This window comes from Grus americana, chromosome 2 (assembly GCF_028858705.1).
Source record: "Grus americana isolate bGruAme1 chromosome 2, bGruAme1.mat, whole genome shotgun sequence".
Classification (NCBI taxonomy): Eukaryota; Metazoa; Chordata; class Aves; order Gruiformes; family Gruidae; genus Grus; species Grus americana.
The window spans coordinates 54,737,595-54,751,330 of NC_072853.1; positions in this window are offsets into that span (position 1 = coordinate 54,737,595).

A 13,736-nucleotide genomic window follows, 5' to 3' on the forward strand; every position below is an offset into this window, starting at 1 on the left:
TCAAACCCTCCTGTGATAACCTTGTTAGTCTGGAGAAAGACATAACTGCTGAGTTTACTATGCTGACCAGCAAATTATGCCTCTTCGTTTTGTTACACTCTCTGTTTCTGCTCTATCTGTACAGTGCCTGGCACAGTATGGTGCGGGTTCTGCTGTAATGCAAGTAATCGGAATTAAACTGCTGGTGGAGAAAAGCGTGGTGCCACAGGAAGGGTATGGCTATCCGTTTTTTCTCTCCGCTTTTCTGTGCATTCACTTCTGAATGCATACTGCATGTTTCAGATTGTATCGTTGGTAGCTCTCACTGAGATACTAAAATAGAGGGACCGTATGTTCAGTATACAGACGTGTTAACTATGAATTGTGGAGAATGAAAAATAAAGCGTAACTGCCTAACCATGTCATATTTTTCATTACATATGATGTCCCAGGTATTTGCCACGTGGTCTGAAGTTGGCAGTGCTGCCTGGTGAGCTTGCAAACTGAGAGAAAGACTTCCTCGTTTCTGTGTGGAAGTGCTGGAACACTGCCAGACTGTAAATGCTATAGATAATATTATAAAGCATGTACAGTGAGCAGCAGGAGTAAAGGCTGTTAAAATGTGGCGGTACGAGATAACAATAACAAAATTGCAGGTGCAGTTCAAGGAACTGCTAATAAGTGGCTTATTTAAACTACTGTATGTGAGACCATTACACAATTCCCCGTGACTACTTTTGCTGAGTGATCAAAGAGGGCAAGAAATAGAAACCAGTGTCACACAAGAATCCAAGTTTCTGGTGAAACCTGCTTGTCTGAAGTGCACCTGTGAACGTGTACCCTACACACCTCACGAACGCCCTCTGCTGAAAAGGGACAAAGGAGCCTACAGGTCATCTCAAGTGCTGGTGTGCAGAAAGCACGGGTAGAATACCTGCACATATAAAACTGAAGCATGATAACAGGTCTGGATGCGGGCATGTTGCACTAGGTTTTGGAAATAACAGAGAAAAGGTGAAGGTCACAGAAATTTCTGCTGAAAAGACCTGGAATTGAAAAATATGTATTATTGAAGGTGAAGCCTAAGAATAAGAAAACACGTCTCCACTAGCATGTCTGTGTGCTAATATGGGTAGTCGTGTCAGTTTGCCAAAAGCAAGTAGTTTTTCAGTCTACTGGAAAAATACTCTTCTGCCGAAGAAGTGTAACCAGGAGGAAAAAATGTCCTGATTGCGTATCTGAGTGCAGCACTCTTCCTATGAAACTACCCCGTACGCAGCCAACACAGATTAGCATTTGGGCTTTGAAGTAGTTTTGCTGTTTTCCTATCTGATGAGCCAGACTGTAGATACGGTGGAACTGTTGAACTAACAGGCTTTTTCCAGACTGTTTGGATTGCAGGGATATCTGTGGGGGAAAGAAGAGCCCTTTGTAGGATGTGCTTGTTTGTTTAGAAAATTGTGTAACAGGAGCAAAGAGTGACAAGTGCCACTTTCTGCAGCCATTCGTGAGGCATCGGAGGTGGTGTGCAGGAAAGGCTGAAGGTTTGCATCTAGCATGTTCTAAGTGGTTTTAAAATGTGTAGTAAGTGTCAGTGGGTTCTTGTGTGTGTGTGATGGTTAGGTTTGTAAAGTCTGTATGAGTTGCAAGCGATAACAGGAACATCACAATGTTATGGCCTGTTTTCATGTATTCAAATTGTATCTTGGTCTTGCAGAAATGGTCATCATACAAGGACATAGATTTTCCATGTTCATTTTTCATGGGTCAGATTTCTCATCAGGCTGAGGGGGCAAAAGAAAGCAAAGATACAAAACGTCCAGTATTTGTGAAAGGGAATCGCAGAGCCTGTTAGCATATTCCCACGTGTCAGCAAAGACAGTCTATGTAAGCCTCCCGAGGGTGTAAGGGAATGCACTAGGACAGAGGAGGACAGTCAGGGAGCAGATGCTCCTCGCAGTGTGTGTTTCCCATAGCAACCTGGCAAATTTCCCAGCAGAAATTTGCGTGAGAGTTAGTCATGATTTTGCATCACTCACTTCTGTGTTTTCAAGCATCCTCACTAAAGAGGGAACAGTAGAGACACATGAGGAGGAGCAGAGCATAGATGATGAAGGTTGGCGGCACAACCCCTGGCTAAGTGCTACGAATGGGAAGAGAAGGTGAGAGGCCATCTCACCACCCAAATGATTGAACAGCACTCACCTGTGCCAGGAGGGACACAACTCCTCTCTATAGAGACCCTGATCTCTAAAATCTTATTTAATAGTATTGTACTCTAAGTAGAAGAGCATCTTCATTATATATTTTTCTTACCAATTAATTCTAGTACACGTTGTGTCATATTTATCTACAGTCATGTATAGTAATACATGATGATACACGATTGTCAAAAGTTGTGGTAGGTAAGAGATGTGGCCATGTGAACACAGCAGTTCGTGCTCTGTGCATGTAAAGCAGTCCATATTCTTTTTGTTTCTAAGCAAAATAATCAGGTCTAGCTGTAACTTGCATAATTTTACACACCTTATTACTGTCCCTGTTGGACTGTCTCTTTGTCTCTGTCTTCCCCCCACCTCCTTTTTTTGGGGTATAATTCTTTCTCTGGGACAGTTAATGCCGCCTTTAATACAACCAGAGAGACTGTCAGTTCAGGGAAGAGAAATGGATACAGAAGTTGTTCCTTCTTTCTCTGTACTTATAATGACGACTTATGAAGGTTGCATGGTTGTCCATGGGACTGAGAAAGTTGAAAAGCCAAACTCCTTAATGTTGTATGACATCAGGGTAACTCTTTTAGCTTTCTAGGCCCATTTATTCCCTCAAAATGAATCAAACACTTCTCCCATTATCTAAATCTTTCTTATTCTTGAACAGGTTACAATCAATGATATTTAACAGTTCTGACAGAGCACTGAGCTTTTATTGCCTCTAGCCTGAATCCAGCTCAGTTCAAATGTTTTTCTGTGGTGATGGTTTTTTTGGGTGATGTGTTTTCCAGTGATCTTTAATGACTTCGCTGTTAGATGAGATCACTACTGAGTTCTTTCATTATCATAAAATTGTTTCCATGCTTTCTACAAATATTCGGATTCAATAGCGAGATCAAAAGTGCAGGTGTTAACAGGGTAAAATCTTTCTCATCTCCTTGGGGGAAAGTGCCGCTGAAGACTTGAAATGTGCGAACAAGAATAGTCAGCAACAGTGTTCTCTGTTCTAAAATGTGCACTTTTTAAAAAGTGAAAGTTCATGGTTATTAGCAAATGTGCAGAAAACCCCATTAACTTTAAATAAAATATCACGCATAGAGCCGCACAACTTGTTCATTTTATGAAGTTCTCCACCTCTCTTTAAGCATGTGAATGCCAAAATGCGCTCAACTGCTTGGAAAAACATCTACAAATAAGCATCTGCAACCAACGAGTGAAGAAAGCAGCTGTATCACCTAGAAGCAAGCAAGCTGTCTACTAGGGGGGCTGGATTCCTCTCTATTGATGGCATTTTGTGAGAGACTTATGAATGCAGGAATCCCGGTCATTTAGTCCCAGCTACAGAATTTCAAGCATTTTGTGTAGCGTGGACGAGGCTCCATTTCCTTCTGTTGTTGTACCCTGTGCAGCTGAGTGATGGGAAACTGTCAAATTAGATACTGCTTTTAGTTTATTTATGAAGCGTTAAATAACCAAAATAGCAATGGAGAATTTAACAAGTTATTCTTGCTGTAAACAATAAACATCTAACTTTCAGGAATAACAAAACGTGAGGTTGACAAAGACTAAGGGTGAAGGAGGACTGAGGACCATAGCTGTGAGATGACCAATTTTTCATTTATAGCCTATCTGTAATCATGAGGGGCAGTTTCCAATCAACAAATACAAGTAAAAGGCTTGGGTTTTTTTGACAAAACAAATACATTGTAGTAAACAGTACTTGTTTACATTTGGCAAGCTTGACTTCTTTCAGAAAATGCCATGTCCAAAATTTCACATTCGAATAAAAATTAGTTTCACATAACCATGACAAGGTCCACAATAACTTGGTAACCACAACTCTACCTCCAAGAAGAGTTAAATTGTTCCACTTTGCCCATTCTCACACCACCAGATCATTCATCCAAAAGAATTTGTTTGTCCTACTTATGCAAACTGGCCATCATGTAAATAATTCGCAGAATGGCAGTCTCTTCTGTTAACTGCATACTGAAAGACTCTGCCTTGAACATGGAACATGGCGGAAGCTGCAATCACCGTGCTAGTGTTATAGGACCAGATGGTATATGTGCTCTGCAAATCAAAAATACACCTGACCTGTGAATGACAAATCTGTTCTTTTTTGATAGATCAGGCACGAGGAAACTGTTGTACTTTTGCGGAGCAGTTGTTTCTTAGGAGTGTGTTCATAGCGTTAGCAGGTCTGCAATGCAAACAGGAATCGAGCACAGAAACAGCTCTTGCCTTGTGAACATTAATTCACCAAAGTCCCTTCTGTTCCTCTTATATATTACATACTTAAAAGCCAAGAAACGTCTAGGTTAAGATTGAATGTGTAATTTTAGACTTTTGATCATTTGATACCATCTTTACCTAGGACGAAGGATCCAAATGTATGTAGCATCTCCCCTGGGACCTCTCACATCTGCTTATTGTCCTCTTTCCTTTGGGTGCTGTGGATGTCAATAAACATTGGTATTCCCTAAAGCCTCTCTACCTGTAGCACTGGCTAGCCTCAGCACCAGAGTACAGGATCACAACTGAATAAGACAGGAAGATAATGACAGTTTTCTTACAAGAGTAATGACGATTTCCTTGCAAGAGTAAGGAAGCATGGAGAGAACACTGCAGGAGAGGAAGAGAAAGTGAAGTTTCATAATATTCCTTTGGAACTTGGCATTGGAAAGTGGCACCCGTCCTTCCACACTCGCTTGGTTGCAATCAAATAAGGATGTCAGACAAAGTCAAGAATTGGGTCTAGAGTAAGGTAATTGACAGTGAAAGAGAGGAAAGAAAAGGAAAAATTAGAGGATGGTGGGGATATAGGGAAGGAATAGAGAGAATTACTAAAGAAATGCAGTGCAAATCCCCAAACACATGATGACAGGCATACGTAAAATAATAGCAAACACAGAAATAGAAATTGAAGTTCTTCTGGTGCTTACCCTTGCTTACAACCTCTCCCTTTCAGAAGAACAAGCCTCACAACAAGTTGTGTAAGTTGCCTTTAGGCAACTCTAAGATGCACGTCGTTTGCACCAACACTAAAGCTGTTTAAGATACCACTTTTTGCCGAAGTTTTTGGCCACACGTTATAGGAATGCTGCGGAAGATGGAGTCTTATCTGGCAGCCCCAAATGCTTCTCAAGCAGAGGAGAAACAGGAAGAGAAACAAAAGGGGAAAAGCTAAGGTACAGCAGGGAAATTACACAGAAGTGGGAAGGTGAAATCTAAGGTTGGACTGACACAGGTCTGGTAAAGGCAGCAGTGCCAGCTGGGGTCCGTGTGTGTCGTGTCCCCCCGCCCCCGCTCTGCCCCCGGCTTAGGCTGGTCAGAGCATCCTTGGAGCATGTTCTGAAAAGGATGCAAGAAAAAAAGAAAGGAGCAGAAAAGAGCTTCAAAATTATTTGGAGGGCTGCAGGAAGTGTTTTACAGTGAGAGCCTTTAAAAGAACAAGCTATTTAGCTTCCTCAACAAGAATGCATTAGGATGATTTGATTACAGCAACTAAGACACTTACTTAACTTAATGGAGAGAAAATACTGAGTGAATAAAGGGATCTTTAGTCCGAAGACAAAAGACCTGAATTGCCCATAGCTGGAAGCTGAGACCATGAAACCATTCAGATAGGCAATGAAGCATACATTTTTTAAATAGAGGTAGTGATTAACTGTTCGAACAAACCAGCAACAAAACTAATGGATTCTCCATCGCTTGAAATCCTCAAGTGAAAAAAATGAATGCCTTTTAAAGTTATGCTTAGTCACACGGTAGTTAATTGGCTCAAAGTAAAATCAGCAAGTGACATTGTGTTCTGTTTTATATAGGAGGTCAAGTTAGATGGTCATAATAGTTCTCTCTGGCTTGCCAGCCTATGAAATACTGCAACTGCCAAAGGCCTACATTAAAAGAAAAATAATGCTTTGAAGTTAAGCACTCCAAGGGTAAAGAAGGCAGAATTAAGGTTAATCTAGTAATCTTCACTATGATCCTCTGTGCATTTGCATTATGATGCACTCTCAACTGCTCAGTCACTCAGATTTTCCTCTCCACATGGACCATTACCAAAGTTACAATCCTAAATCCTTAGAAATCAGACTCTTCTATTGTTTGATCTAAAGAAATAGCTCCTACCTCTTTTCTTTTATGTGGGTCAGCCCTTAGCAAGGGGTGCAGTGAACAAATAATTATATAAAGGACTGGCAGAATGAAAGGCGCTTTTGTATCAATGTCAAATTAATGAAAGTATGGGAACTCTGGATCTTCAAGGAGAGGATTGCACTTGTCCTGCCTATTCTGAAAGGCAGCATGGGTATGGAGAGAGCACGATCCTGTCATATTAAGACCAAATATTCTGTTCATAAATGCAGATACAGGACATATTGGTCACAGCCCAGTTGCTGAATACAATGTGGTTTTGCAGGGAGGATTCTCTTTCTCATTTTTACGTGTGCTACCTGAGATGCAGAAAAACATGATGAGACTACCATATGCCTGTTAGGAACAGGAATGAGACTGGGAAAATTTGCTGCCCAGCAATTTGCTTGGATCCATTCTCCTTACAGTCAGTGGGAATGTTGCTGCTCATAAGGGAAGTAGATGTGAACCCATAATTTATAGTCCAGTGTATAGATGAGACTGGCTTATCAACTAATGTGAATTTTTGAACACATCACTTCGCATTTATACAGTAATATCAAATTTTGATTGAAAAAAATGTATAGAGCTATGTAATTATCTTTTAAACCCGTTATAAAGATATCCCTTTCTATGGCTCTGTACATAACAGAGTATTTAGGAAATAGATTTACTAATTTAAAGTAAAATAATGGCGTAAGTACATTTTTAGGGAAGGAGGTTTTTAATTTATAATGTTGCCTGCCTTTGTCTCTTAGCAGTCTCAACATTACATTAAAAAGTTGTATGTTACAGTACAAAAGAACAACCTAGACGTACATTTTATTTCTAGTGCTCCCCTTTATTTTTTAGGCCCTTCCCAAATGTCATAGTGTTCAGAGATCTCATCCCACAACCACTAAAGTAACTAGAATGGCTTGCACTGATTTCCATGGGAGACAGTATCAAGCTGTGTGAAGGACAGGATTGAGCATATCCTAGCTCTCTTTGGATGTAGCAGAATTTTATTCTGATAAATCTAAAGCTATTACTGTAAATTATCATTCTCATTTCTTATAAGATGAAAAAACCCTATGTCTCCATCTACTTTGATGAGAGTTTGGAAAAATACAAACCCTCTATTAGAATCAATAGAAGTATTATTACTGCCTTTCTCTGCTTTCTCAGGACTGGATTTTGCAAAAACTGTATTTAATTAAGTGATTACTTCTATTAAATCTACTAAAACTACTTGCATCCTTCTGTGTTACTCAATGTGAACAAAGTTTGTGGAATAATACAATGACTATGCTGAATCCTATTAGATTTACTGTTTTAAACTGAAGCAATCCCCTGTGAACTAGTCTGGAAATCCTCCAATGTTCATTATTAGTATATGCTTCATCTCTGTATCATTTGGTTACTTGTCTTGCCCAAAAGAAACAATGCTTGGTGGTTTTGGCTCCATCCCTCCATTACAGTTTAGAGACCCCAAGAATTCCCAAATACTTTTATTTTTAAATCACTACCATGTCAGAATATTGGAGCTCACTTTTAGTAGCGTAAGATTACATAGTTAATACAAGCTTATGTTTCTTTGCTTTTCTAAAGATAAATAAATAATAGTAAGACCATTAGCTTCTTACATGAAATTAAAATAGTGAATTATTAATAGACATTAAAAAGTAACACAAAAGGAAAAATATTTGGTTTAGTGATGGATTGGGAACTTGGCTGGGAATCAGAAAGCTGTGTTCTGTCCTTGATTCTTCTCTAAGAGGTCATGAGCTTGGTCACTCACCTCTGTTTCCTTCTCTTTCTTGCCTTAAGCTGTGCTCATTTCGATGCCTAGGTTATAAAGGTTACCAGAAGAGGCATTGGCTCCAACTACATTGCCTTCCACATAGAGAAAAAAAAAAATCCTATAGTCATTTTTAGACCTTGTTGTGGTATTTCAATTTGAAGAGAGATTAATTGTTGGTTGTGGGATTTGGTGGGTAGAGAGAAAGCCTTATTGATGCATAAGTATATATACTGTAGATAAGAATGATTTTCAACATCTCAGAAACACCCAGAAAAGCTTTACATAAGATCAGAGTTTAGTGTCATATTAAGTGAAAACTGTAGGTAGGATAGCTAAGGGTAAATAGTTGGCAATTACTTACTTTGTGTATACCAGCCATTCCCCCTATAAACACTACGAATAATCTCCTGAGTACGTCCAAATTAATACTTCTGACTCTTAATTCAAAAACATATCCAGAAGGAAAAGGGTTGTCTGATAGAGATAAAAGGTTTGAACCATGATCAATACTTCTTTTGTTGTGCAATCTTCAACAAATTGCTTTGCCCCAGTTTTCTAAATTGTTAAGAGATCCAAAGATAAGTATATCAAAGTGAAGATGTGCAGAAAATACTAACTTAAGATAGCACAACTTAAGCAGCTCTTCCCTCTTCTCCCCCTTCAGTTGCTTCTTGGCTGCTCAGCAACTTCCAGAGGCTTGTTAAAGAGTCCTCAATATTTGCTGGATTGCAAAAACGTGCAGTTATGAGCAAACAGTATGTAGTAGTCAACAAAATACTTTCCTCTACTGTCAGTATGGACCGTAGTGACAGGTACAACAGGTGGCCACAGGTGATTTCAAGGGATCACATTATTCAGTAGTTTCAATTCTCCCTGCTTTGTAGAGACCTATTCATTTTGCCTTTATATGACTGCATCATTTGTCTCAATTCACTCAAAGAATTACCAGAGTAGAATATGGGGTGTTTCTTGTTTTGGGGTTTTTTTTAGGGGGGAGGGGGTTGTTTGTTTGTTTGTTTGTTTGTGTTTGTTTTTTTTTTTTAAACTTGGTCTTACCAGAGCTAGATCCAGAGCGTACATCACCAATTCCTTTTTCCAACTACTATCCTGTGAAGTCCAATGTCAAAAAACCACTAATGCTATGGCTTTCTGAAGCTCAGGTTTGCCTGTGTTTTGGTATTGACTTTAAACACAGCACACTCTGACAGTGTTTCAGGGCACTCTAGTAGCTGTAGGTTGGCTTTGCTACAACTGGAGAAGCTTGAAAATATCCCAATAGCTGGTAATGTTTAACCTACGGCAAAATAATCTGACTTTGACGTCTGAGAGAACTGTTCAGATCCATTCAACTGATGTACAGGAATCCCCAGGGATAACATATGTCCTTATGTGTACTGGTGAACACAGTTACCAAAATAAGAAGTGCAATGTCTGCAGCATAAAAAAGATATAGTGCAACAGGTCCGGCAAACAATTCCATTTGCAATTGGTCTGCTGCAGCATGCAGTGATAGCACTGCTGAGTGCTTCTTGCTGAGGCAGGAAACCTATGAATTTTCCAAGACTGAAGAACTTGCATCAAAGGGGACGATTGGAAAAGATCCATGGGATGTAGCTGCTGCACGCTATAATGATAATTGGCTGTGGTGTGCCACTTCTCCTAGTTTGATGATCTTGTACAGCTGGACTTGGGCTGAGAACGGCGTTGGTTGTTCAGCCACAGGATTGTCAAAATTTCTGCCAAAACAGACTTTTCTTACCAGCTTGTTTGACTGAAGTTCTTTCAGCTGCTTGTGTTGCCAGTATATGTGTGTGTATTTTTCAAACTGATACATGATGTCGAATGCGCGCAGGCTTTGCAGTCACAATCAGGTCGTGTGCTTCTGTACTGACTGTACAAGCTGCATGAAATACAGGAAACATAACTTGCAATAAATTATAGGCTTATGTGAATTATTAGTCCCATGGGAATAAGTAGAAGTCACATTTGCTTGGTTTGAACAATTTACGTTTTATAACGACAGTCCGTTAGAGTCCTTTCCACAGAACACGTACAAATATTTCCAGCAGCTGTGACTGCCAAATTACTTGGAGCAAGTGAACATTGCTCAGTCTCTGTAAGTACAAAGAGACTTAATAACAATCATGCCTTATGGTCATCCCAAACATTACTCATTCTGCTTTATCTAATGCATATTTGGACTTAAATGCTCACCAACATCTCAGCCAAAGCTGTTAGTGATATAACTACAGCCTGTGATGGTAATGTAGCAAGCCTTTTTGCTTGATATGTGCTATGATTTCAAAATGAGGTAGGGTTATATTAATCATTTATGGTACATCTGCAGCAGAATTTGTGACCTTACAGATGGATTATTTTATGCATTGGCAACTAATCTGAATGTACTGTTCAATCCCAATTTCTTATTCATGGAATTTCAAGGTGGATGGCTAAGCATCATTCTCCGCTTTCTAGCTTCTGCAGTTTTCCTTCCCGTTTTATTTTGACACAAATGCAGAGAGATGGTCTCAGAACTGTGGGAAGAGAAACACATGCTGAAAAAAGAACGTCTTTTTGGAAAACCCTAGAGGAGCTTCACAGCCAAGGTACCAATCGCGTGACTGATACTGGAAAAGATACAGCAGCTTCTCAAAGACCTTGCATAAATAGCACAATATACATACACAATTCAGCAATGATCATTACGGACCTTCTCAGTCACAGTATCTGCATGTAACATAAGTCAAAAGAGGAAGGGATGGGGAGGATAAAGGAGAACAATTTTCATAGTATCAACATAATAGCTCTGGCTACTGTCTGTCAAGCAGTGCAATTTACAGAAAGTAATACAGTTTGGATCATCTTGGATGATGGGTCTCATGCAAGCGAAGTCAATGGAAAGTCTAGACAGGTTCTGCCCCTTCATAGGCTTTTCCATCTCAAGTATCATCTCTCCCTGAATCAAATGCAACTAGCCATTGCTGATGTTCATACCCACTAGGTGGAGATATGTGCAAATAAAGCAAGTGTGTGGTACACTGCTATTGCATTTGGACTTTCATTCTCTAAGCTTACTATCGTCAAAACAGAATTTTCCATATGCTGGCCAGTGCTGTCCACAATGGTGGCATTCGCTGAAATGATAATCAGAGTTATTGATGCACTTTTTTAGTTTGAGGTATTTTCTAACTGAAATAGTTTCCAGATTTGCTCTCATATTAATAAGGTATACGGTTAATAATGGAAGTAAACCATATTTCTTTGTCAGCCTTATGTACGTGCAATTACATGCTGTCATAGCTGATAAAATGACAACAAGCAAGTTTCCATACACATTTAGGCAGATCAAACTGCTAAGATAATTCTTGCTTCAAGTATATTCATATGAGGGAATGTGGCTGCTGTTTCTGTTAGACCATCCTGTTAATTTCTTCCATCAGTGCCTATGGGACTAGTCCCAACATGCACAGGAAGCGGCTTAGGCCATATGATTGGTACCTTAACAGTAAACGCCCTGATTTCAGAGAAATCTTTCAAACAGACTGAAACTTGGCAGAAGTGAGAGTAAAATGACAGCAGCTATAAACATCAGCTCTTATATTGATATACATTCTGTAGATGTCACTCATTTCAGTAGCAGAAGCCCCTCTGTCTAGGTACATGATGTCCACAAAGCATTTCAGTAACCATCATCATTTCATTTCTATCCTGTGTGGTACCTCACATTCTGTCATAGCCTTTGGCACTTAGGAGGGCAAGCCCTTGTAAGGTGATGTACCACATACAATCCACACTTAGATATGTTGGAACTCTCTCCAAAGCCAAATTTAGAGAAACTTAGCCGGGCTGGTTTGTTTGTTTGTTTGAAGATCACCAAATACAAATATGCATTTTCCAAGATTGTCATTTGCTAACGTAATTGTCAACTTGTTTCTGGAGAACCTGAGACAGCCCTTATTAGCCCACTAGCTTTAAAAGCTCAGGTGCAGCTGTATTTAAAACCAACCAAACAAACAAACAAAAAAATTTATTATCTTAAGAGCATACAGCTTGACAGCTTGGTAAGTTAATGCCACTTTTAACCTTTTAAAAAATTACATTAGTGACTTCATGCTCACAGTATTTATTTCATGCACCACACCTGTTAGAGCTTTGGATCGGTATCCCGTCTATGAGCCTACTACACTAAGTGTTAACATTGTTATATATGTTTGCATGGTGTGATGTAATAGTTACAAGATCAACAGGATTATGTATGATCAACTCAGAGGCTAAATATGTCGTAACAGCCTTAGGCATTTCAGGCTGCTTTGATTCAGCAATATTTTCTTGCAGTCCTCTAACACGCTATTAAGACTTTTTGCTTGCTTGTTTTGCAGGAGCAATTTAACCATGAATTCTGCTCAGCCAATTACTTTGCTTTTTCTGAAACGTACACTATGTTGCTCACAGGACTTCCACATAAGCGATAACTCGAGTAAGACTTGGGTGCCATTTTCCCCTCATAAGATCACTTGTGCAGAAAGGCCAGAGCGAGGATGTGACAGCTTTCCCTTTCTATTCTTATTTTCAAATACTCTTGCCTCCTCTGACTTTCAGAGCATTTGATCTCACTTGACTCTTATTATCTCCTGGGTACCTAGGCCCTGTAGGCCACTGCCTCTAATTTTGACTTACAGTTCTCTGTTGAATGTCTTTCTCCTCTTCTTAAGGCCCCTTATGCTCAGACGCCAGTGACTTCCTTGTTGATGACCTACCTTAGCTGCTCATTTCCTCATCCTCAGTTCCAAGCTTAGCTCAAAACTTCCCACAAGGCTTATTACCCAATTTGGCTCTTCACCGAATCTGTCATCTCTGTGATCTTTGGCTCCTTTCCACCTTGGAATGGTTCATCATTGCTCTTGGACCCCATCATTATGTTCTGTCATAGTTCAGCTTAACAAAATTTGCATCTTAATTTCTCTTGATTTACCTGAAACTTAAATTGAGATGATCCTTTGTTTCTTCATGTTTAATTCTTCTCTGCCTTTGCAGAGACATCTCTTTGCCCCTCCATTCTGAGGTCTGCCAGACCCTGGCTGAAGTTTACTCTTGTCGTTGCTTCCTCTGCTCCTGCTCTCCTTCCACAGAATGTTTTTGGTGGAGTGTCCTCCCACTCTAAATTCATTTCTGTCTTTTGCTTCTGCCACTTTTCTGGCTAAAAAAATTCTCATGTTCTCAGTCCTTGTATTTTTCTCTCAGGCAGTTCATTGGGGGATTATTTTGGGTTTATTCTTGGAATTCTCGGAATTCTCCATAAACATGCATAAAGTATTCCTCAAGCCCTGCTTAAAAATTCCCCTTTCAAAACTCTTGATAGTAGATAAGCCACGTGCATTGGGATCCTTTATCACTAATATCCCTTTGTATTCACCTGTGTGTCTTTATCCACTCATCTCTTGCATTCCTGTTTAACTGTAAGCTGTTTGGTGGAAGAATCCACATTCTTGTTCTGTATTTGTGTTGCATCTTGCAAAATGGAGTCCTGGTCCATGATTGCAGCTCCAAGACAGTATGGTAAAGCAAACCATATGCTATAATGATGATGAACTTAATTTGTTATTAGTTCCTCTCTTTTTACCGTGTTT